The sequence below is a fragment of the Apus apus genome, chromosome W (genome assembly GCF_020740795.1).
Source record: "Apus apus isolate bApuApu2 chromosome W, bApuApu2.pri.cur, whole genome shotgun sequence".
NCBI classification, from domain to species: Eukaryota; Metazoa; Chordata; class Aves; order Apodiformes; family Apodidae; genus Apus; species Apus apus.
The window spans coordinates 9,305,330-9,328,461 of NC_067311.1; the positions used below are offsets into that span (position 1 = coordinate 9,305,330).

At 48.1% G+C, this 23,132-nt stretch overlaps 1 protein-coding gene across 1 annotated transcript in view; it reads right to left on the minus strand.

The window, feature by feature from the left end:
* Positions 1 to 745: 745 nt before the first annotated feature.
* LOC127395168 (uncharacterized) overlaps positions 746 to 23,132 on the minus strand; it is a 1,033,854-nt gene continuing 1,011,467 nt past the window's right edge. Inside the window, exon 3 of the mRNA XM_051641685.1 lies at positions 746 to 874. The gene's annotated coding sequence lies outside the window, so the exon portion shown is untranslated. The remainder of the gene's footprint in view (positions 875 to 23,132) is intronic.

Genomic DNA, 23,132 nt, shown 5'->3' on the forward strand with positions numbered 1-23,132 from the left:
ATCACATGATACAGGACAACCAGGTGGTCAGGCCCAGTCAGCATGGGTTCATGAAAGGCAGGTCCTGCTTGACTAACCTTATATCTTCTAACACCATTTCCCACCGCATTCTCCTGGAGAACCTGGCTACTCATGGCTTGGACAGGTTTACTCTTCACTGGGTAAAACACTGGCTGGATGGCCAGTCCCAAAGAGTTGTGGTGAATGGAGTTAAATCCAGTTGGCATCTGGTCACAACTGGTGTTCCCCAGGGCTCAGTATTGGGGCCAGCTCTCTTCAATATCTTTATCAATTAACTGGATGAGGGGATCAAGCACACCCCCAGTAAGTTTGCAGCTGACACCAATTTGGGTGTGAGTGTTAATCTGCTTGAGGGTAGAAAGGCTCTACAGAGGCATCTGGACAAGCTGGATGGATTGGCTGAGTCCAATTGTATGTGATTGTCACCGTTTGACTCAGGTCCAACAACAATGCTCTCGATCCCCTCCCCCCCCCACCCAGTCAGGGAAGGAGAGAGAGAAAAGGAGAGAGACTTGGCTGGATTGAAAACTAAACTACACAGCTTTAATTAAAACACTAATGAATCACACAAGAAAAAAAAAATATATACAATTATATACAGATATATTCAGATATGGGCAAAAGCCTCTCGCCTCCCCCCACCCCCAGCAACTCCCACAGCACTCCCCTGAACTGGCAAAAGTCCCGAGAAATCCCGGAGCCGCTGCTGGAGAAAGCTGAGAGTTATGAGGGTCAGGAGGGCTCGAGCCTAAGGGTCGGCGGTGATGGATGAGCAGAGTCCTCCCCGGACGCCGGCCATGGACGGAAGAGAGCGGCGAGAAGAAGGAGGAAGCTGTCTTCTAAGATCTCTGTCCTTCCTCTGAGCTTACGTAGATATATGGAATGGAATATCTTTGGCCAATTTTGCTGTCTGTCTAACTCAGCCTCCCACGGGGGGGTCAGAGATCTCCCCATAGTGTCTGAGCCGGCAGAGTGAAGGTGTAACCTTGAAGCCTCAGTAGTTAGAAAAACATTCCACTGTCTTATCAGCCTAGCAGAACACACAGTTGCTAGTTACAAGAAAGCTTACTGAAGGAAAAAAAAATCAGTGAAAAGAAAAATTGGCTTAATCCTGGCTCAAGCCAGGACATTCCACCCCTTATTCCATACCATATATTACATACAGGCTCTATACATTACCAGCTGTCAAATTAAGGATTCTCTCCCAAAGTCAGATTACCTTGAGGTACATATTGTACTTCACCATCCTCCATCATCACACACCAGGTATGTCCAGGCCCCTGAGCAAAAGCAATACCCCTGACAGGTTTACCTTTGCCTGAAGCAGGATAGACCCAAACACTTTTACCCAGCAGGTTTCTTTCACATACCACAGGGACTTTATCCCCATCTGTAGTATGCAAAAGGTCTGACTGGGCAGGACCAGCCCGATTGATGGATCCCCTGGTGTTAACTAACCAGGTGGCCTTTGCCAAATTTTTATCCCAGTTTTTGAAAGTTCCACCACCCATTGCCTTCAGGGTAGCCTTCAACAGACCATTGTACCTTTCAACTTTCCCTGAGGCCTGTGCATAGTATGGGATATGGTAGATCCATTCAATACCATGCTCTTTAGCCCAATCAGTAACAAGACTGTTTTTGAAATGAGTCCCATTGTCTGACTCAATTCTCTCTGGAGTACCATGTCTCCACAAAATTTTCTTCTCAAGACCCAGAATAGTATTCCTGGCTGTGGCATGAGGCACAGGATATGTCTCCAACCATCCTGTACTTGTTTCCACCATTGTAAGCACATAGCGCTTACCCTGGCGGCTCTGAGGAAGTGTGATGTAGTCAATTTGCCAGGCCTCTCCAAATCTGTACTTTGACCACCTCCCCTCATACCACAAAGGTTTCAACCGTTTTGCCTGCTTAATTGCAGCACATGTCTCACAGTCATGGATCACCTGTGCAATAGTGTCCATGGTTAAGTCCACCCCTCGGTCACGAGCCCATTTGTATGTTGCATCTCTGCCCTGATGACCTGAAGCATCATGGGCCTACCGAGCCAGAAAAAGCTCACCCTTGTGTTCCCAGTCTAAGTCTACTTGGAACACTTGGGCAGCCTCATCTGCTCGTTGGTTGTGTCGGTGTTCCTCAGTGGCTCGACTCAGAGGCACGTGTGCATCTACATGACGTACTTTTACCTCCAGTTTCTCTATCCGAGCTGCAATGTCCTTCCAGAGGTCAGCAACCCAAATAGGTTTACCCTTTCGCTGCCAGTTATTCTGCTGCCACTGTTTTAGCCAACCCCACAAGGCATTTGCTGCCATCCACGAGTCAGTGTAGAGGTAGAGTCTCGGCCACCCCTCTCGCTCAGCAATGTCCAAAGCCAGCTGGATGGCTTTTATCTCTGCAAACTGACTTGATTCACCTTCTCCTTCAGCTGCTTGTGCAACCAGTCGTGTAGGACTCCACACGGCAGCTTTCCACTTCCGGTGGTTCCCTACAAGACGACAGGAGCCATCGGTGAAAAGAGCAAATTGTTTCTCAGTCTCTGGTAAATGATCATATGGTGGAGCTTCTTGAGCTCGTCTCACCACTTCTTGTGGTGGCATTCCAAAGTGGGTGCCTTCTGGCCAGTTTGTAATTGCTTCCACAATACCTGGACGATTAGGTTTCCCTATTCGGGCTCTTTGGGTGATCAAAGCAGTCCATTTACTCCAAGTCACATCGGTGGCATGATGGACAGGAGAAAGTTTATTCTCGAACATGAATCTCAGCACCGGTAGCCTGGGCGCCAGAAAGAGCTGTGCTTCAGTGCCAATCACTTCTGAAGCGGCTCTAACTCCTTCATATGCTGCAAGTATCTCCTTCTCAGTTGTTGTGTAGTTGGCCTCGGAACCTCTGTAGCTCCGGCTCCAGAATCCCAGGGGTCGACCTCGAGTTTCCCCTGGTGCTTTCTGCCAGAGGCTCCAGTTGGGACCATTGTGTCCGGCTGCAGTGTAGAGCACGTTCTTGATGTCTGGCCCTGTTCGAACCGGTCCAAGGGCCATTGCCTGCGCAATCTCCTTCTTAATCTGCTCAAAAGCTTTCTGTTGGTCAGGACCCCATTTGAAATCATTCTTCTTTCTGGTCACCTCATAGAGAGGTTTCACAATTTCACTGTAACATGGAATATGCATTCTCCAGAAACCAACAGTCCCTAAAAAGGTTTGAGTGTCCTTTTTAGTTGATGGTGGGGCCATAGCTGTTACTTTGTTAATCACATCCATTGGGATCTGGCGACGACCATCTTGCCACTTGATTCCCAGGAACTGGATCTCTCGTGAAGGTCCCTTGACCTTGCTTCTTTTTACAGCAAAACCAGCATCCAGAAGAATTTGGATGATCTTTTTACCTTTCTCAAAAACTTCTTCTGATGTGTCACCCCACACAATGATGTCATCAATGTACTGCAGGTGTTCTGGGGCTCCACCCTTCTCCAGTGCAGCATGGATCAGTCCATGGCAAATGGTTGAGCTGTGTTTCCACCCCTGGGGCAGTCGATTCCAGGTGTACTGGACTCCCCTCCAGGTGAAAGCAAACTGTGGCCTGCACTGTGGTGCTATGGGAATAGAGAAGAATGCATGAGCAATGTCAATAGTGGCATACCACCTAGCTGCTTTTGACTCCAACTCATACTGAAGCTCTAACATGTCCGGTACAGCAGCACTAAGTGGTGGTGTCACCTCATTCAGGCCACGATAGTCCACTGTCAGCCTCCACTCGCCATCAGGCTTTCGCACTGGCCAGATAGGACTATTGAAGGGTGAATGAGTCCTGCTAATCACACCTTGGCTTTCCAATTGCCGAATCAGCTTATGAATGGGGATCACAGAGTCTCTGTTGGTGCGATACTGTCGTCTATGCACTGTTGAAGTGGTAATTGGCACCTGTTGGTCTTCAACCTCCAGCAACCCTACTACAGAAGGGTCATCTGAAAGGCCAGACAAAGTACGCAGCTGTTCAGTGTCCTCAGTCTCTACAGCTGCTATACCAAAGGCCCACCGGTACCCTTTCGGGTCACGGAAGTATCCTTTCCTGAGATAGTCTATGCCAAGGATGCACGGAGCACCTGGGCCAGTCACTATAGGGTGCGTTTGCCACTCCTTACCAGTGAGGCTCACACCGGCCTCCACAACAGTCAGTTGTTGAGAACCTCCTGTCACTCCAGAGATAGTGACAGGGTTTGTCCCTTTATGATTCGATGGCATTAGAGTGCACTGTGCACCAGTGTCCACCAAAGCTTTATATCTTTGTGGTTCTGATGTGCCAGGCCACCGAATCCACACAGTCCAATAAACTCGGTTGTCCCTCTCCTCCTCCTGGCTGGAGGCAGGGCATCCCTAGGGTTGAGCACTAGAGCTCGATGAACCATCCTGGTTGTTGACTGGTGCAACCTTCTTCTTGGAAGAACCATCTCCTGGCTTTGTTCTGTTTAGAAGCTCTTGCACACGTAACTGGAGCATATCAGTGGGTTTCTTGTCCCAGACTCTCATGTCCTCTCTAAAATGATTTTTCAAGAGAGACCACAGGTGGCGTTGCAGTGAGTCCTGTCTTCCTTGCTGCTGTCTCGTAGCAGGACGTCTCTTCTTAATGGCTGCAACACGTGACCAGTTGTCTCTAGGAAGAGTCTGGAGTTTACTTCCATTTGGCATCTTATACTTCCTGTCAACCATTTTCTTAACGGCTGAGGTTTGGAAGTAAAGGGAATCAGAGAGGATGTCTCCATACTGTCGTGCTTTAACAGTTACCTCACGTACAGTTGGTCTTTCGTAACCTTCAAAACATCCCATGAAGGAGAATATATGGGCATGCGCTGCTGGTACAGCCTGAACAAACTTCCGGAACATTTGTGTGTCACACTCAACATCATCAGGATCTGTGATTCCATCGTTATTATAGATCACTTCTCGCACAGCAATCTCTCTCAAGTAGGTGATGGCTTTCTCGAGAGTGGGCGTTCTGCTTCGGCGCCATCCGATGTCACCCTTGTGGGGATATCTCTCTCTCACAGCTGAAAGAAGTCGGTCCCACAGGGTAGTAGTTCCTGTCTTACTACTAAGTGCTCTGTCAATACCAGCATCTCTGGCCAGGGATCCCAACTGCTTGGCTTCTCTCTCATCCACATTGTAGGTCTCAGCACCACTATCAAAGCATCGGAGCAGCCAAGGAAGGATTCCCTCACCATCAATGCGGGTGAAGTCCTTTCTCATGAGGCGCAGTTCTTTCATAGAGAAAGGGTGGGCGAGGTCATCGTCGTCATCTGATTGAGGAGGACCTGCTGTTCTTTTATTTGCTTGAGAGTGGCTTTGTTTTTTATCTGTCTGAGAGTGGCTTGGTTTTTTATCTGTCTGAGAGTGGTCTGGTTTTTTATCTGTCTGAGAGGTACCTGCTCCATCATCTGATTTAGAATCCTTCCCTTCCTCACCGTCAGCCTCTGTCTGAGAGGTACCTGCTCCATCAACTGTATTAGGATCCTCTTCTTCCTCACCCTCACTTTCTGCTGCTTTTGTCTTTGCCTTGCTCCTAGTCACAGGGTTAACTAGCTTCATTCGCGATGGATCAGGCTTTTTCTTTGTAGAAGCAGTTGTTTTTGTAGCAGCAGGAGTGGTGGTATTGGCAGCAGTGGTGTTGGCAGCAGCAGTGGCAGCAACATTGCCTGTGGGGGAGTGGCAGTGAGCAGAACAGCATCTGGCCCTACGCATCCACAATATATTATAAACATTCAGCAAAAACATCCCCACTGCAACCATGCTATTCACATCAAGAGCTGGGAGATTCAGCTTGAGAGAATATGGAGAGGTAAAATTGAACCAGCTATTGCTGTTACCAACATGGACCGTTTCATTCACTTTAGGAGTTGTACCAGTAGGACTAGCAGTGTAACTGTACACATACAGTGACCCCATAGAGAACAGTATCATCATCCCTAGGATCACTAGGCTGGTAATGATACGATTGACTATGGCTACAGTTCTGTCAATAAACCACAAAAGAATCACAAGAGCAGCTACAAAGAGCAGAATGCCCTCAGCTACATACCACATGTACAATTGCAGGTTTGGAAAAAGATCGAATAGATTCATTGCAGCAAGTGTCTGTTCAGTTTTCAATCCATCAGAACACTCAGCAGAATTATTGCTCATTGCTCTCTGAGGGATTCCTCCCTTCAGAGATGGAATTTTGGACACTCCCAATTGATGAAAATGTGTAATCTGGGCTTAAAATCAAGCCCCACGTTGGGCGCCAATTAAATTGTTGTCACCGTTTGACTCAGGTCCAACAACAATGCTCTCGATCCCCTCCCCCCCCCACCCAGTCAGGGAAGGAGAGAGAGAAAAGGAGAGAGACTTGGCTGGATTGAAAACTAAACTACACAGCTTTAATTAAAACACTAATGAATCACACAAGAAAAAAAAAATATATACAATTATATACAGATATATTCAGATATGGGCAAAAGCCTCTCGCCTCCCCCCACCCCCAGCAACTCCCACAGCACTCCCCTGAACTGGCAAAAGTCCCGAGAAATCCCGGAGCCGCTGCTGGAGAAAGCTGAGAGTTATGAGGGTCAGGAGGGCTCGAGCCTAAGGGTCGGCGGTGATGGATGAGCAGAGTCCTCCCCGGACGCCGGCCACGGACGGAAGAGAGCGGCGAGAAGAAGGAGGAAGCTGTCTTCTAAGATCTCTGTCCTTCCTCTGAGCTTACGTAGATATATGGAATGGAATATCTTTGGCCAATTTTGCTGTCTGTCTAACTCAGCCTCCCACGGGGGGGTCAGAGATCTCCCCATAGTGTCTGAGCCGGCAGAGTGAAGGTGTAACCTTGAAGCCTCAGTAGTTAGAAAAACATTCCACTGTCTTATCAGCCTAGCAGAACACACAGTTGCTAGTTACAAGAAAGCTTACTGAAGGAAAAAAAAATCAGTGAAAAGAAAAATTGGCTTAATCCTGGCTCAAGCCAGGACAGTGATTCAACAAGGCTAAGTGCTGGGTCCTGCACTTGGGTCACAGCAACCCCATGCAACACTACAGGCTTGGGGAAGAATGGCTGGAAAGCTGCCCAGCAGATAAAGGACCTAGGGGTATTGGTTGACAGCAGTGTGCCAAGGTGGCCAAAAAGGCCAACAGCATCCTGGTGTGTATCAGAAATAGTGTGGCCACCAGGACTAGGGAAGTGATTGTCCCCCTGTAGTTGGCACTGGTGAGGCCACAGCTCGAGTACTGTGGGCCCCTACAAGAAAGACATCAAGGTGCTGGAATGTGTCTAGAGAAGGGCAACAAAGCTGGTGAAGGGTCTAGAGCATGAGTCTTATAAGGAGTGGCTGAGGGAACTGGGGTTGTTTAACCTGGAGAAAAGGCTACTGAGGGGAGACCTTATTGTTCTCTACAACTACCTGAAACGAACTTCCTTTCAGGTAGTTGTAGTGAGGCAGATGTTGGTCTCTTCTTCCAAGTAACAAGTGATAGAACAAGAGGAAATTGCCTCAAGTTGCATGAGGGGAGTTTTAGATTGGATATTAAGAAAAAATTATTCACTGAAAGAGTTGTCAAGCATTGGAACAAGCTGCCCAGGGAATTGGTTTAGTCACCATCCCTGGAGGTATTTAAAAGACATGTAGATGTGGTGCCTGGGAACATGGTTTAGTGGTAGACTCGGCAGTTCTATGTTAACTGCTGGACTTGATGATCTTAAAGGTCTTTTCCAACCTTAACGATTCTATGTCTACATGTACCATTTTATGACAAGCATTACTAGCCAGTACTTAGCTAATTAATGAGGTCATTATCAGTTATTCCTGATTTGATACACCCTATAATATTCTGAATAGCCCTTTTTATCCATCCCATTCTTCTGGTTTTACAGAAGCCTGTTTTTATTCCATTCCTGCAGCCTAATTTTTCAGAGACCACCTCTGCCCTTCTCTCCTGAAGTTTTTTAAAAACATACCCTAGAACCGATTTTTATTTCTTCTCATAAGTCCTACCTTTCCTTCCTACAAAGAGGAGTTTCAGAGTCACCCTTATACTCAACAGAGGTGAGGTGTAGCCTTAATTTGTCCCTTAGGGAAGAGCATAGGATTTTGGAAGAGTTGCAAATTAATCAAAATCTCTAAGATCAAATCTGGCACTACCTATTAGAAATATGATATTAAAATTGCCCTGGGGAAGAACTTCCTGAGCAAAGTGATGGATTAAGGAGAGTGTGTAGCATTGCTGGGATTGCATCTGATAGCAAGCAAAGAAGTTAACTGCACTTGTTCTGCCACAGGCAGCCATACAGTTGTTGCTTGGGGGGTGAATAAAAGGAAAGATATGAAATTCCCAACCAAGACTCCAAGGAAAATTCCTGTTGAAAAGGAATGTTTCCCTTCATTGCACTAATTTATTATTTTTTTTTCCCCACAATGATCTTTCTCAAGCATGAAGCTCTGAGTCTACTAAATGAGAGAACTCTTAATCTTTCACTGACTTTTTTGAGGAGATGGTCTGTATCTAATGAAACTTTTGGTTTATTTTAATGTATCTTGCTTATTTTCTTGTTTCTGGCTCTGAATTAGGAGCTCATCATTATCTGCAATAGCAAGCAACATTGACAGAAATTCCTTTAGATCCACATCAGTCTCTGCTAGCCAGAACAAGCACAGAGCAGACGTGACTTTGACACTGTAGACCTAGATCTGAAACAGCCCTTGGCCACACAGGCAGCAAGCACCTTTGGTTTAAATTTCAGATTCATTTTTTCCCTCATAACCTTTGGTGGCGCTGCAGGGTAACAAATATAGGGTTTTACAGCCTGTTTGAAACTGATCTGCAGCACGAGCTGCAGCAAATGTGAGAGGAATAACAAATTGGAGCTTAGGTTAAATAGTTTGTCCCAGTGTCTTAGTTTGAGCCAGGATGAAGCCACTTTTACTGATTTTTTTTTTTTTCTTCAGTAAGCTTTCTTTTAATTAGTAGCAAAGTGTTCCAGCTTGGACTGATAACAGCTGGAATGTTTTTGTAACTGCTGGGACTCCGAGGTCATGTCTTTGCTCTGCCAAGGGTGCTGAAAGAGTTGGCAGATGTGATTACCAAGCCACTTTCCATTATTTGCCTGAAGTCCTGGCTAACTGGGGAGGTCCCAATGGACTGGAGGGTAGCAAATGTAACACCCATCTATAAGAAAGGCAGAAATGAGGATCCGGGAAACCATAGACCTGTCAGTCTGACCTCGGTACCAGGGAAGATCATGGAGCAGATCATCTTCAGTGTCATTAGAAGACATAGAGGATAATCAGGGGACCAGGCCCAGTCAGCATGGGTTTATGAAAGGCAGGTCCTGCCTGACGAACCTCATCTCCTTCTATGACCTGATGACCCAACTATTGGATGAGGGAAAGGCTGTGGATATTGTCTCTCTGGACCTCCAAAAAGCATTTGACACTGTTCCCCATAGAACTCTCATAAAAAAACTGGCTGCTCATGGCCTGGATGAGCATACAATCTGTTGGATCAAACACTGGCTGGACGGTCGGGCCCAAAGAGTGGTGGTCAATGGAGTCAAATCCAGCTGGCGGCCGGTCACAAGTGGTGTTCCTCAGGGCTCAGTGTTGGGACCATTTCTGTTTAACATCTTTATCGATGATCTCAATAAGGACGTAGAGTGTATTATCAGTAAGTTCGCAGATGACACCAAGTTAGGTGGGAGTGTTGATCTGCATGAGGATAGGGAGCCTCTACAGAGAGACTTGGATAGATTAGATCGTTGGGCTAATGTTAATGGTATGGGCTTCAACAAGGCCAAGTGCCAGGTCCTGCACTTGGGCCACAACAACCCCATGCAACACTACAGGCTTGGGGAAGTGTGGCTGGAAAGCTGTCTGGCAGAAAAGGACCTAGGGGTTCTAACTGGCAAGTGGCTGAATATGAGCCAGCAGTGTGCCCGGGTGGCCAAGAAAGCCAATGGCATCCTGGCTTGTATTAGAAATAGTGTGACCAGCAGAAGTAGAGAGGTGATTGTCCCCCTGTACTCAGCACTGGTGAGGCCACACCTGGAGTATTGGGACCAGTTTTGGGCACCTCAATTCAAGACAGATATCAAGGTGCTGGAGCAAGTACAGAGGAGGGCAATGAAGCTGGTGAAGGGCCTAGAGAATAAATCTTATGAAGAACGCTTGAAGGAGCTGGGAATGTTTAGTCTGAGGAAGAGGAGGCTGAGGGGAGACCTCATCAGTCTCTACAACTACCTCAAAGGTCATTGTAGAGAGATTGGTGCTGGTCTCTTCTCACAGGTAATTAGCGACAGAACAAGAGCAAATGGCTTCAAGTTGCAAAAAGGTAGGTTTAGACTGGACATTAGGAAAACTTTTAGCAGAAAGAGTGGTCAGACACTGGAATAGATTGCCCAGGGAGGTGGTTGAGTCACCATCCCTGGATGTGTTTAAGGGTCATTTGGATGTGGTGTTGGTGGATAGGGTTTCGGGGAGAACTTTGTAGAGTACGGATGATGGTTGGACTCAGTGATCCCAAGGGTTTTTTCCAACCTGAATGCTACCACCACTGCTGCTGCTACCACCACTGGTACTGCTACAAAAAGAGCTGCTTCTGGTAGTGCTGATACAAAAAAAGCTACCTCTGCAAGAGCTGCTACAAAAACAACTGCTTCTGCAAAGATAAAGTCCACTCCCATTTGAATCAAACCAGTGAATCCTGTAACCAGGAGCAAGGCAAAGGCAAAACACTCCTCCCTTTTTACCCGCTCCCGTCTGAGACATCCAGAGTTTGTTCAAGCAATGACAGATGCCGAGGTCCAGTTTCCGTGGCAAGCCGGGAAAGAACATGACACACCAGTATGATGTAGATTCAGTCCATGTTTATTAGGCTGCGTGCAGATTATATAGTCTCAGGACGGCGTGTACGCCGTCCACATGGCAGAGCAAGGCTCTTGATTGGTTAGTACACACTGTTTACATGTCCCCATTCCCCTTTTGATTGGTCCCAACTCCAAACCCTTTGTCCAGCCCCCCATCCTGTTTACCACACTACCCGACTGCTGTACATGACCTTCACTAACTAGTTCCCACAGAATGGCCTTCACTGTTTCTCTTGTTATCTAAAGTTTCTCATAATCATTCAGCACAGCTAGGGCCCCAACATCTCCCCCTCTTCTTTCAAATACAGCATTCGCTATATTCTGCATACTATTTTGTAAACATCGCAATAAACAAGGTAAGCAAACGTATAATAAGTATAAACACACCTACTACTAAAGCCTGATGCAAAATACTAACTACCCATGGTCCCAAGCCAAATGACCTTAACCAATCATCAAGCCCACGGCTGTCTTCCTTTAGGTTATGCAGCCCATCCTTCATCTGTTCTATTTTCTTCTGGATAGATTCAGAGTGATCAGAGAGATTCATGCAACACATTCCTTCAAAATCCTGACATCCATGACCGTGGGCCAGCAACAGGAAATCAATCGTGGCCCTGTTCTGCAATACTGCATGATTGACGCTAACGACATCTTGAGACAGTTGACCCAATATCTCAGAGGTGGTATTAAGTTCATCTTTAGCCCAACACGCCATCTCTTTTACGGTGGTCATGGCCTGGGCTGCGGTTGCTCCGGGAACTACCAAAGAGGTGAATACTGTTCATAGCTGTGACCAGAAGATTGGTTTTCCCACTTTACTACAATCCAGCTCATGCAACTCTCTTTTCTCTCTTTTTCCCTCGTGAGCCCACCGCATCACTACAGACATGTTGGGATGAAATAGCGTTAATTTCCCTAAATAACATGGTCCCCCATGCGGGCTGGCTGGTATGCCATTCCAGGCCCTATCCCCACAAATCAAAAACAAACCCCGAGGCAACTTCCGGACAGGCTGCCCAATCATGTTACAATCTGAATACACGTATGGATATATTTTTCCCTCTTATAAAGCTGAGTCCACAGTAGCCCAGAACTTTCGATTTGTGTTCCGCATACCTGAGGGTGGGTGGAAGGAAACCCAACCCCCATTCTTACTGCTATTAGTGGCATTAAGACTTCCCCAGAGGTCTAATTCTTCTGGGGGTGAGGTTGAGATCTTATTCAAACTCTTGATGATGTCACATTGCCATTTTCCATCCTGTTTTGCACTGGTCACCTTTCTTTTCTCTAAGACTGAATTGTCTTTGACCCATCCTTTAAACTCCTGGGGCAGCCACGTAGGCACCCCTATCAAACACGTGTGGAAAGGTTCAGTCGGGCTACCTAGACTCAGACAAAAGGCTGGCTGATTGGTGCGATTAGCTATTGTTACCCATACGTTTTCCCGAGGCTGTACAAATCTTTCAAACTCATCCCCGCTCCCAATGCTCCAAGTCAAGGTCCCAACAATAAACAAATACACATATGACATTTTTACAACACGTCTTGATGACTGTCGTTGGACTATACGGCTGCAATGTCCAAGGTCTTTAAAACAGTCAAGCCGTCGATTCAAGGTGGCGTTGCTCCTGTGGTCGGGCCTCTAGGCTCAGCTGCTGTTGAAGGGTCATCATCCAGTCTGCTAACGCTCTTCCTCAGCCACGGACGGACCCATTTGGCGGGAACCCAACGCGTCTCAGCTCCTGTAACGACACAAGCGTAGCCCCTCTCCCAGGTTATTAGTTCCTGCGGGCCTTGCCAAGCCTGTGTTCTTGGGTCAAATACTTCCACCTGCACCTGCTTTCCAGAAAAATCTGTAGCATTAAAAGAGAAATGAGAAAAGATAGGTATGTGATCATCTGAGCGTGGATTAAGCCAGTTCAGGACATAACATGCCTTGCATACAAGCTCATAGGGGCCCACCTCCCCCTCCTTTTTCAAAACTCCAAGCAAACGCTTTAGGTTCTGATGATGTCTCTCAACAATGGCCTGGCCTCCTGAGTTATAAGGAATGCCTGTAACATGTGTAATGTCCCATTGGTGAAAAAATTTGCGGCATACCTCACCCTTATATGCTGGTGCATTGTCCGTCTTAATGATGTCTGGACGGCCCAGCACCGCAATTGCTTGAGACCAGTGCAGCTGAGCTGCCTTGGCACCTGATGACACTGCTGGAGTTGCCCATATAGCTTTTGAGCAAGTGTCCACTGTGACATGCAAATACTTCAGGCGGCCAAATGGAGGGAATACTGTAACATCAGTCTGCCACACTTGACGTGGCTGACTACCCCTAGGGTTGACCCCCTGTTCCTGAATTGGTGATAACCGCGCACAATCGGGGCATGCTGCAACAATTGCCCTAGCAGTTGCTCGCGGTATCTGAAATTGGCGCTGTAACGCGCGGGCAGACTGATGAAAAAACTCATGTGAAGCACAAGCCTGCTGCTCAGGTGTTACATAGGCTACACAAGGACTAGAAACAACCTTGTCAATATAGTCATTGCCTTCTGCTAATGGGCCTGGCATAGCAGTGTGACTTCTGATGTGAGAGCACCAGAGCGGTGGTTGGCATTGTTCCATGATGTTCCACAGACAGATAAACAGTGCTTGCAACTCCTTATTAGCTACATGTCCTAAGATAGATCGTGAAATTCGTGTCACTGCTCCAACCACATATAGTGAGTCCACTACAAGATTTAGGGGATAATGAGAAAAGTCTGTTAGGGCCCAAATTACTGCTTTCAATTCTAGCATCTGTACTGATGCTCTATTCTGGTTTACCCGAGTAACCCAATGCCCCTCTTCCCGGTAGGCATACCCATATTTCCCAGTACGACTACTGGCATCAGTAAATACGGTTATCACATCAGAGATGGGATCTTTGTTCAATAAGGGTCTCTCTTCTAATACTAGGGCTGTATTAAACAGTGGATGGCTTGGATAGTGATTATCTAAGGAAACTCCTGTGGTTGCCAGAGCAAATGCAATGCTTTGCTGAGTCCAGTCCTTGATCAGGTCTAGTGTTTTAAGTGGCAAAATGATCGATGAAGGATCTCTTCCAGCAATAGTTCGAAGGCGACGTCTGGATTTCAGCAACAGCGCTCCAATAGCTTCAAATCTGGGCGTGATTGTGTTCCGGAGGTGAGATGGCATAAAAACCCATTCCAAAATATATAGCTTCCCTTGATCATCAATCTGGGCAATTAGAGCAGCAACTTCTTGATGTTTGTTATACACTATGAGAGTTACGGGCAAATTTTATTGATACCGATACGCTGCAGTGCCTGCCAGTTTTTGTTCAATTAATCGTATTGTCTTTTTTCCGTCGGGGCCGAGTTGTCTTGGCTCTGCGGGATTCGTGGCCCCGTGCAACAGCGCAAACAGAGGTGCCATCTCTTCGTTGGTGATGCCACAATAAGTTCTGATCCACTGTATGTCACCAACCAATTTTTGTACCGAACTCACTGTATACACGTCGGCTCTTAACTGCATCTTCTGTGGGCATACTCGAGAATCTGTGATAGTCATACCTAAATAGTTCCAAGGAGAGTGTCGCTGGACCTTTTCTGGAGCTATGACCAGACCATATTGCCGTAAACAGTTCGTTAGCTCCTGCTCCAAAGTTTCAGTGATTTGACCCTTGCTGGCCACTAGGATATCATCCATATAGTGGTAAGTTAGTAAATCAGGATGCGCCGTTTGCCAAGGCTTCAAAGCGAGATTCACAAACCATTGACAAATTGTCGGAGAATTTTTCATTCCCTGCGGCAAAACTGTCCATTGATAACGCTCAGCCGGCGCGGCTCAGTTGATGGAAGGTACAGTAAATGCAAAACGCTCGCTATCTTCAGGATGTAGCGGAATGGTGAAAAAACAATCTTTTAGATCGACCACTAGAAGGTCCCAATCCTTTGGCAACATTACTGGTGATGGGAGACCGGGTTGTAGTGCGCCCATATCCTGCATACAGTCATTAATGGCGCGCAGGTCGTGTAACAACCGCCATTTCCCTGACTTCTTTTGTATGGTAAAGATTGGCGTATTCCACGGGCTTGTTGATGGTTTAACATGGCCTGCTTGTAATTGTTCTTCCACCAGGGCTTGGACATGTTGCAGCTTCTCTTCCGGAAGCGGCCACTGGTTAACCCACACTGGTACATTGGTCTTCCATGACAGTCTCAGCGTTGGGCGGGAGCTGCTATCCGTGGCCGCTATTAAAAATGCTTTTGCATCGTCAGGCCCCATTGGCTCAAAGCATCTCGCCCAAGAATCCATAAGGGCGTGTACATTACGTAGGGGCAGACATGAGCCACATTACCTTCCGCATCCATCACACTTACAAAAGAGTCACTAATCTTAGTAGCGGATTGCCCTCCAATTCCAGATACAGAGATATTTAACTCCTGCAACTTCCAGGCTTTAGGCCAAGCATGATCAGGTATGATAGTAATATCAGATCCTGTGTCCAGCATCAGTTCCACCCCCTGCAGGGTTATCCCTTCTGGGCCCACGATATTCACTGTCCGTTTTGGGTGGTCTGTGGTTATGCGCTCACAAAAGGCCACTTGGGGCACTCCCGTGGAACCAAAACTACCTGTTCCCCACTTCATGGTCTCGGTTCTGGGGACAGCTCCTCTAAAAGGAATAAGCTGGGCTATTTTACTCAAGGCTGGAATAGTAACTGGGGGCGAAAAAATTTTTACCATAATTCCAATGTTCCCGGTATAATCCGCATCAACACAACCGGGCAAAACAAATATACCCATTCGTGAAGCTGAAGAACGACCAATCAATAGTGCTGATAGGCCATTTCCCAGTGGACCCGTGCAAGTAGATTTAAGCACATGCACCTTGTCATCTGTAATTATTGTAGATTCTGCCACGGCCAGATCAACTCCTGCGCTTCCGGCTGTGGTGGCAGTGAGCTCGTGGAGGCAGCCGCTACCAAGGGATATTTGTTCGCCGCCTCCCTCTGCACGCGGCTCTGGTAGTTTCCCGAAAGGGCAGCACCATCCTTTCTAAATCGTGAGCGACATTCGGCGGCCTTATGCCCAAACTTATGACATTGGGCGCAGTTTCCGTTAAAATTACCAATTGGCCCCACACTCCCGGCTCCTCCTCCTTTTCTACGCTCTGGGCACTGCCGTTTCAGATGCCCCACTTTACCACATTGAAAACAAGCTTCGCGGAGCCCCTTATTCCCCCGCCCTTGGGGCTTCCCCTGATCTAACGCTACCGCTAGAGCCTGAGCATGGATCTTTGCCTTTTCTGCCTCCATCAACAATGGGGCACGTGCACAGGCTTCCACCATCTGTGCAAGGGAAACCCCTGGTTGCAAAGTGGCGAGTATCTGTTTACAGGCTGAGTTGGCATTTTGAACAGCCAAGTCTTTCACCAAGACTGCCTTCACTTCCTGAGGAACAGTTGGGGCTGCATCCAATCCCTCTTTAAGTCGGTCCACAAAACTCAAAAAGGATTCCTCTGGCTTCTGCATGATCTTGGTATATGGCAGCCGGGGGGCGCCCACTTGTGGCAGGGCCAAAAATACGGCCAGAGCGGCATTTTTTGATTGCGTCAGGATTCGAGGGTGTAGCACCGCCTGTCGGGATGGATCCCAAAATTGCCCCGTACCCATCAGTTGGTCTAAGCTGACGACACACAGCGGATCACCTGGTGCCAAATTAAGATTCTCCAACATTTTGGCCTCTAGTCGTTCCTGCCATTTGGCCATCCAGAGCATATAAGTGGTAGGTGTCAGGATCAGTTCCATCAGGGATTTAGATTCAGATGGAACCAGCTCAGTGTATTTAAAGAGGGCACAAACTTGATTGCGTACTAGTTTGTTGTCATGGCCATATGCCATCACTGTCTTTTGTATGTTAATAACCATTTTCCAATCTAAGGGATCCCAACGTGGGCCATGCTGTGTCCGGGTGACTGGCAGGGATAAAGGGGAAAGCGTGAAGTCCCCTTCTAGCCGCGCGTTTTCAATGATGCCTTTCCACCGGGCGGTGTGATTATAACTTGGGTCACTAGGGGGCGCCCTCGTCCCGTCTGTCTCCCGAGCTGCCGGGGAAGAAGGCACTTCTTTTTTTTTACCCGGTGATGTGGGCGGTCTGGGCGGGACTTGAGATAACGGCTGCCCTCCCCCCGAGGCGGAAGAATCGGCGCTGCACCGCATTAGTTCCTGAAACTCCTGTATCCGCTCCTTCTCTTCATCAGAGATTCGAGCAGAGGGTCCATACTTAAGTTGTAAATAATTATCAGCTTCTGATAAACTCCATTCCCCGTCTGCTACCATGTTAAGAATCCATTTGCGCAGAGAGGGGGGCAGGCTTGTTGGTTCCCCGTCTGGCGGGGCGGCAGCCTGGTGAGTTGCCGGAGTAGTTCCCGAGCCAGACTCAATAGGCTGTAGCTGCTGCTCGATATTCTTTAGCCCACCAACAATCGCCTCATGGGCGCTCTTATACGCCTCCTGTATTGTTTTAGCCTTAGACCCCCGATCTAGGCGCTGCATCTGCGCAAGCAGCTCTGACATTTTTTCTGCCTGTTCCTGAAGCGCCGCTTGCATACCCGCCGTTGCTGTGGGCGGCACCGCCTCATCGTCTGGGAGGGGAACCTTGGCAGGGTCGATTTCCATCGGCAGCGGGGGTGCCGAGGGTTGTATTTCAACTTTTAGCCCCTCATCCGCTCGCTTTTCCCCCTTCTCCTCACCATTCCAGGGGGGCAAGTCATCATCCACACCTCCCCACGCCTCCTTCTCTGCTAACGAGATCGGGAAGGCATTGCAACCGCCCTCCGGTCCCCCATCCTGAGGCGCAGGATCCTTTAACAGCGTCCGTTCCGAGGCGCCCGATTGTCGGCGCTCCTCCCCACTATTCTGCACCGCTCGCCGAAGAGCTGCGGCAACTTGAGCTTCCCCGTGCAACTGCTCAATCATGGAGCGGACTGCGCGATAGACCGGCGCGAAACGTTTCGCCTCCTTGGAGCCGATCTGCACGGACTCCCACAGTTCTCCCCCCACCTTGTTCCAGGCGGCCGGACTGTACACCTGCGAGGGCTCCTCCAAGAGTCCCTTCCGCCTGCACCATACCAACAGGTCGACCAGCGACTGTCGGTCTAACTTTGTTTCAGTCTTTTGCACCAACTTCATTACACTGTCTACCGTGGCGCGCTCCGTTGCCGATGCGGCAATACCCATCCTGCGTTCCCGATTCACTGATCGGCGTGGCCACAACCCGTCTCTCTCGAACGGCCCAGCTTACCCGCTGGCGGCAGGATCCTTGCCCTTCTTCGGCTCCGCTCCTCTACCCCGTTTGTCACGTCGGGGTCACCAGATGCCGAGGTCCAGTTTCCGTGGCAAGCCGGGAAAGAACATGACACACCAGTATGATGTAGATTCAGTCCATGTTTATTAGGCTGCGTGCAGATTATATAGTCTCAGGACGGCGTGTACGCCGTCCACGTGGCAGAGCAAGGCTCTTGATTGGTTAGTACACACTGTTTACATGTCCCCATTCCCCTTTTGATTGGTCCTAACTCCAAACCCTTTGTCCAGCCCCCCATCCTGTTTACCACACTACCCGACTGCTGTACATGACCTTCACTAACTAGTTCCCACAGAATGGCCTTCACTGTTTCTCTTGTTATCTAAAGTTTCTCATAATCATTCAGCACAGCAAGGGCCCCAACAGACAGAGACTGAAATTGACAAAGCAGATGATTCTAAATAAGTTAATGGAGCAGGTACCTCTCAAGCAGATAAAAAATCAGACCACTTTCAAGCAGAGGGAACAGCAGGCCCTCCTCAATTAGATGACAACAATGACCTTGTCGAGCCTTTCTCTGTGAAGGAACTGCACCTCATGAGAAAGGACTTCACGCGCACTGATGGTGAGGGACTCTTTCCTTGGTTGCCTGATGCTTTGATAATGGGGCTGAAACCTATAACGTGGATGAGAGAGAAGCCAAGCAGTTGGGAACCCTGGCCAGAGATGCTGGCATTGATAGAGCACTTGGTAGTAAGACGGGAACTACCACCCTGTGGGACCGACTTCTTTCAGCTGAGAGGGAGAGGTACCCCCACAAGGGTGACATTGAATGGTGCCAAAGCAGAATACCCACTCTTGAGAAAGCCATCACATATTTGAGATTAATAGCTGTGCGAGAGGACATCTATGATAAAGATGGACTTACAAATCCTAATGATGTTCTGTGCAACACACAAACGATACGGAGGTTTGCACAGGCTGTACCAGCAGCACATGCCCATATATTCTCCTTCATGGGATGTTTGGATGACAATGCAAGACCAACTGTGCATGAAGTCGCTTTCAGAGCACGACAGTATGGAAACATAATCTCTGATTCCTATCAGTTCCACACCTCAGCCATTGAAAAAATGACTGACAGAAAGAATAAGATGCCAAATAGATGGGGAGGTAAACCCCAGAATCTCCCTAGAGACACCAGGTCACGTGTTGCAGTCATTAAGAAGAGAGGTTCTGCTAAGAGACAGCAGTGAGAGAGACAGGACCCACTGCGACGCCACCTGTGGCCTGTCTTGCGTAATTATTTTAAAGAGAACATGAGAATCTGGGACAAGAGAACCACTGATACTCTCCAGATACACGTGCAAGAGCTACTAAACAGAACAAGAGCAGGAGATGGTTCTTCCAAGAAGAAGGTTGCACCAGTCAACACCCAGGATGGTGCTTTGACCTCTAATGCTCAGTATTAGAGATGCCCTGCCTCCAGCCACGGGGAGGAGATGGACAACCAAGTTTACTGGACTGTGTGGATTCAGTGGCCTGGCACATTAGAGCCGCAAAGGTATCAAGTCTTGGTGGACACTGGTGCACAGTGCACACTAATACCTTCAAATCATGAAGGGACAGACTCTGTCACTATTTCTGGAGTGCCAGGAGGTTCTCAACAACTGACTGTTGTGGAGGCCGATGTGAGCCTCACTGGTAAGGAGTGGCAAATGCACCCTGTAGTGACTGGCCCAGACGTTCTGTGCATCCTTGGCATATCTCAGAAAAGGATACTTCCGTGACCCAAAGGGGTACTGGTGGGCCTTTGGTATAGTAGCTGTAGAAACTCGGGACACTGAACTGCTGCATACTTTGCCTGGCCTTTCAGATGACCCATCTCTAGTGGGGTTGCTGAAGGCTAAAGACCAACAGGTGCCAATTTCCACTTCAGCGGTGCATAGATGACAATATCGCACCAACAGAGACTCTGTGATTCCCATTCACAAGCTGATCCAGCAACTGGAGAGCCCGGGAGTGATCAGCAGGACTCAATCATCCTTCAACAGTCCTTTTGGCCAGTGTGAAAGCCTGATGGCAGGTGGAGGCTGACAGTAGACTATCGTGGCCTGAATGAGGTTATACCACTGCTCAGTGCTGCTGTGCCGGATGAGCTAGAACTTCAGTACGAGCTGGAGTCAAAAGCAGCCAGGTGGTGTTGCCACTATTGACATTGCTCATGCCTTTTTCTCTATTCCTCTAGCACCAGAGTGCAGGCCACAGTTTGCTTTCACCTGGAGGGGAGTCCAGTTGTCACCGTTTGACTCAGGTCCGACAACTATGCTCTCGATCCCCTCCCCCTCCCACCCAGGTAGGGAAGGAGAGAGAGAAAAAGAGAGAGACTTGGCTGGATTGAAAACTAAACTACACAGCTTTAATTAAACACTAATGATATAAGAAAATATATACAATTATATACAGATATGTTCGGGTATGTGCAAAAGCCTCTCGCCTCACCCCACTCCCAGCAACTCCCACCACACTCCCCTGAGCTGGAACAGTTCCGAGAAATCCTGGAGCTGCTGCTGGAGAAAGCGGAGAGTGATGAGGGTCAGGAGAACTCGAGCCTAAGGGTCGACGGTGCTGGATGGACGGAGTCCTCCCCGGACACTGGCCATGGACGGAAGGGAAGGAAAGAAGAAGAGGGAAGGAAGTTGTCTTCTGTGATCTCTGACCTTCCTCTGAGCTTACTTAGATATATGGCATGGGATATCTCTGGCCAGTTTTACTGTCTGTCTAACTCAGCCTCCTACGGGGGGGTCACAGATCTCCCCGTAGTGTCTGAGCCGGCAGAGTGAAGGTGCGACCTTGAAGACCCAGCAGTTAGAAAAACATTCCAATGTCTTATCAGCCTAGCTAGAACAGAATGTTGCTAGTTAAAAGAAAGCTCACTGAAGAAAAAAAAAATCAGTAAAAAGGAAAAGTGGCTTCATCCTGGCTCAAACCAGGACACCAGTACACGTGGAATTGACTGCCCCAGGGGTGGAAACACAGCTCAACCATTTGCCATGGACTGATCCACTCAGCACTGGAGAAGGGTAGAGCTCCAGAATACCTGCAGTTTCCAAATTACAAAATCCCTGATCATATAATGTCCTGGAATAAACATTCTCACAGGACCTCATCAATTAGTGTGACTTGACCAAAATTCCATTATTGGATGAGGGGGAGAACATGGCAACCAGGGATGAAGAAAAGGCTGAGATACTTAATGCCTTCTTGTGGTGGTTTAAGACATGGACTCCAGGGTGAGAAGCAATGGAATCATTTATTATGAGAAAATGCTCCCTTATATAATTTTACAGTGGGAACTGAGAAAAAGCAACTGGTGTACAGAGAGGAGGATGTGGAGGAGGGGGGGGGGTAATAGAGAGCAATTCTGTCCTCTGGTTTTGGGGATTCACCTTTAATATTTAAACCAGAACAATGTCTCCATGGCTTTAGATGACAAATCTATCCTTTTTCTGGAACAGTATCTTTTTTTTCCAAATACATTCTTTACAGTGTCCTTAATAAGCAACTTGCATGTAGCCATAGAAGGACAAGTAGGAAGAATTATGCTTGTGGACAAGTTATGCCTGTTAGGTGATATAAGAAGTGCAGCTTCCTTCTCTGGCTACTCCAGCTCAGGACCTCTTCTGCCTGGTCCCTGGAGCCTAGCCCAGTGCATGGGGACTCTGGGTCTCTGCCCAGGCTGAGGGATGCAGCTGCCACTTTCCCAGTTGCAGATTCAACCAGTAATGAAGCTGTGCAGGTGTCCCAGATATGCACACAGAGACAGACACATACTTCAATAGCACCTATGTACAAGATTCACATAAAGCATAAACATAGACAGCCAAGTCCCCTCCACCTCTTCCTCTGGTAGATATAGAAGTTCACTAGTGAAAACATACACGCAACACTCTCTACATAAATAAGCCCACACACATTCACAGATCCCTCAAGTACTGGCATGACACCTTGGTCTGCCCAGCACCCCTGCCTGGATCCAATCACAGAATGCCAGGTTGGAAGGGACCTCAAAGATCATCTGGTCCAACCTTTTTAGGTACTACTATAGTATATGAGGTGTCTCAGCACCCTGTGAAGCTGAGACTTAAAACTGTCCAATGTGGGGGAATCTACCACTTCCCTTGGGAGACTATTCCAATGTTTGACTGTCCTGATGGTGAAAAAATTGCCTCTTATGTCCAGCTGGAATCTCCCCAGGAGCAACTTGTGCCCATTACCCCTTGTCTTTTCCATGTGACTCCTTGTAAATAGGGAATCTCCATCTTCTTGGTAGTCACCCTTTAAGTACTGGAACATGGTAATGAAGTCTCCCCTAAGCCTTCTTTTCTCAAGGCTGAACAAACCCAGTTTTCTCAGCCTCTCCTCATATGGCATGTTCTCCAGTCCTCTGATCATCCTTGTGGCCCTCTCTGGACCCTCTCCAGCTTGTCCGCATCCTTTTTGTAGAGCGGGGACCAAAACTGAATGCAACGCTCCAGGTGTGGTCTGACAAGCACCAAGTAGAGCGAGATGATGACTTGTTTATCTCTGCTGGTGATGCCCTTGTTGATGCAACCCAGCATTCTGTTGGCCTTCTTTGCTGCTGCAGCACACTGTTCTCTCATGTTGAGCCTGTTATCCACCAAGACCCCCAGGTCCCTTTCCACAGGGCTGCTCTCTAGCCAGGTGGATCCCAGACTGAACTGTGCTCCTGGGTTATGTGTTCCCAGGTGCAAGACATTACATTTGTCCCCATTGAACTTCATAAGGTTCCTGCTAGCCCACTCCTCCAGCCTGTCTAGGTCACCCTGGAGGGTGGCCCTCTCTTCTGGAGTGTCAACCTCTCCACTCATCTTGGTGTCATCAACAAACTTTCATCAGGGT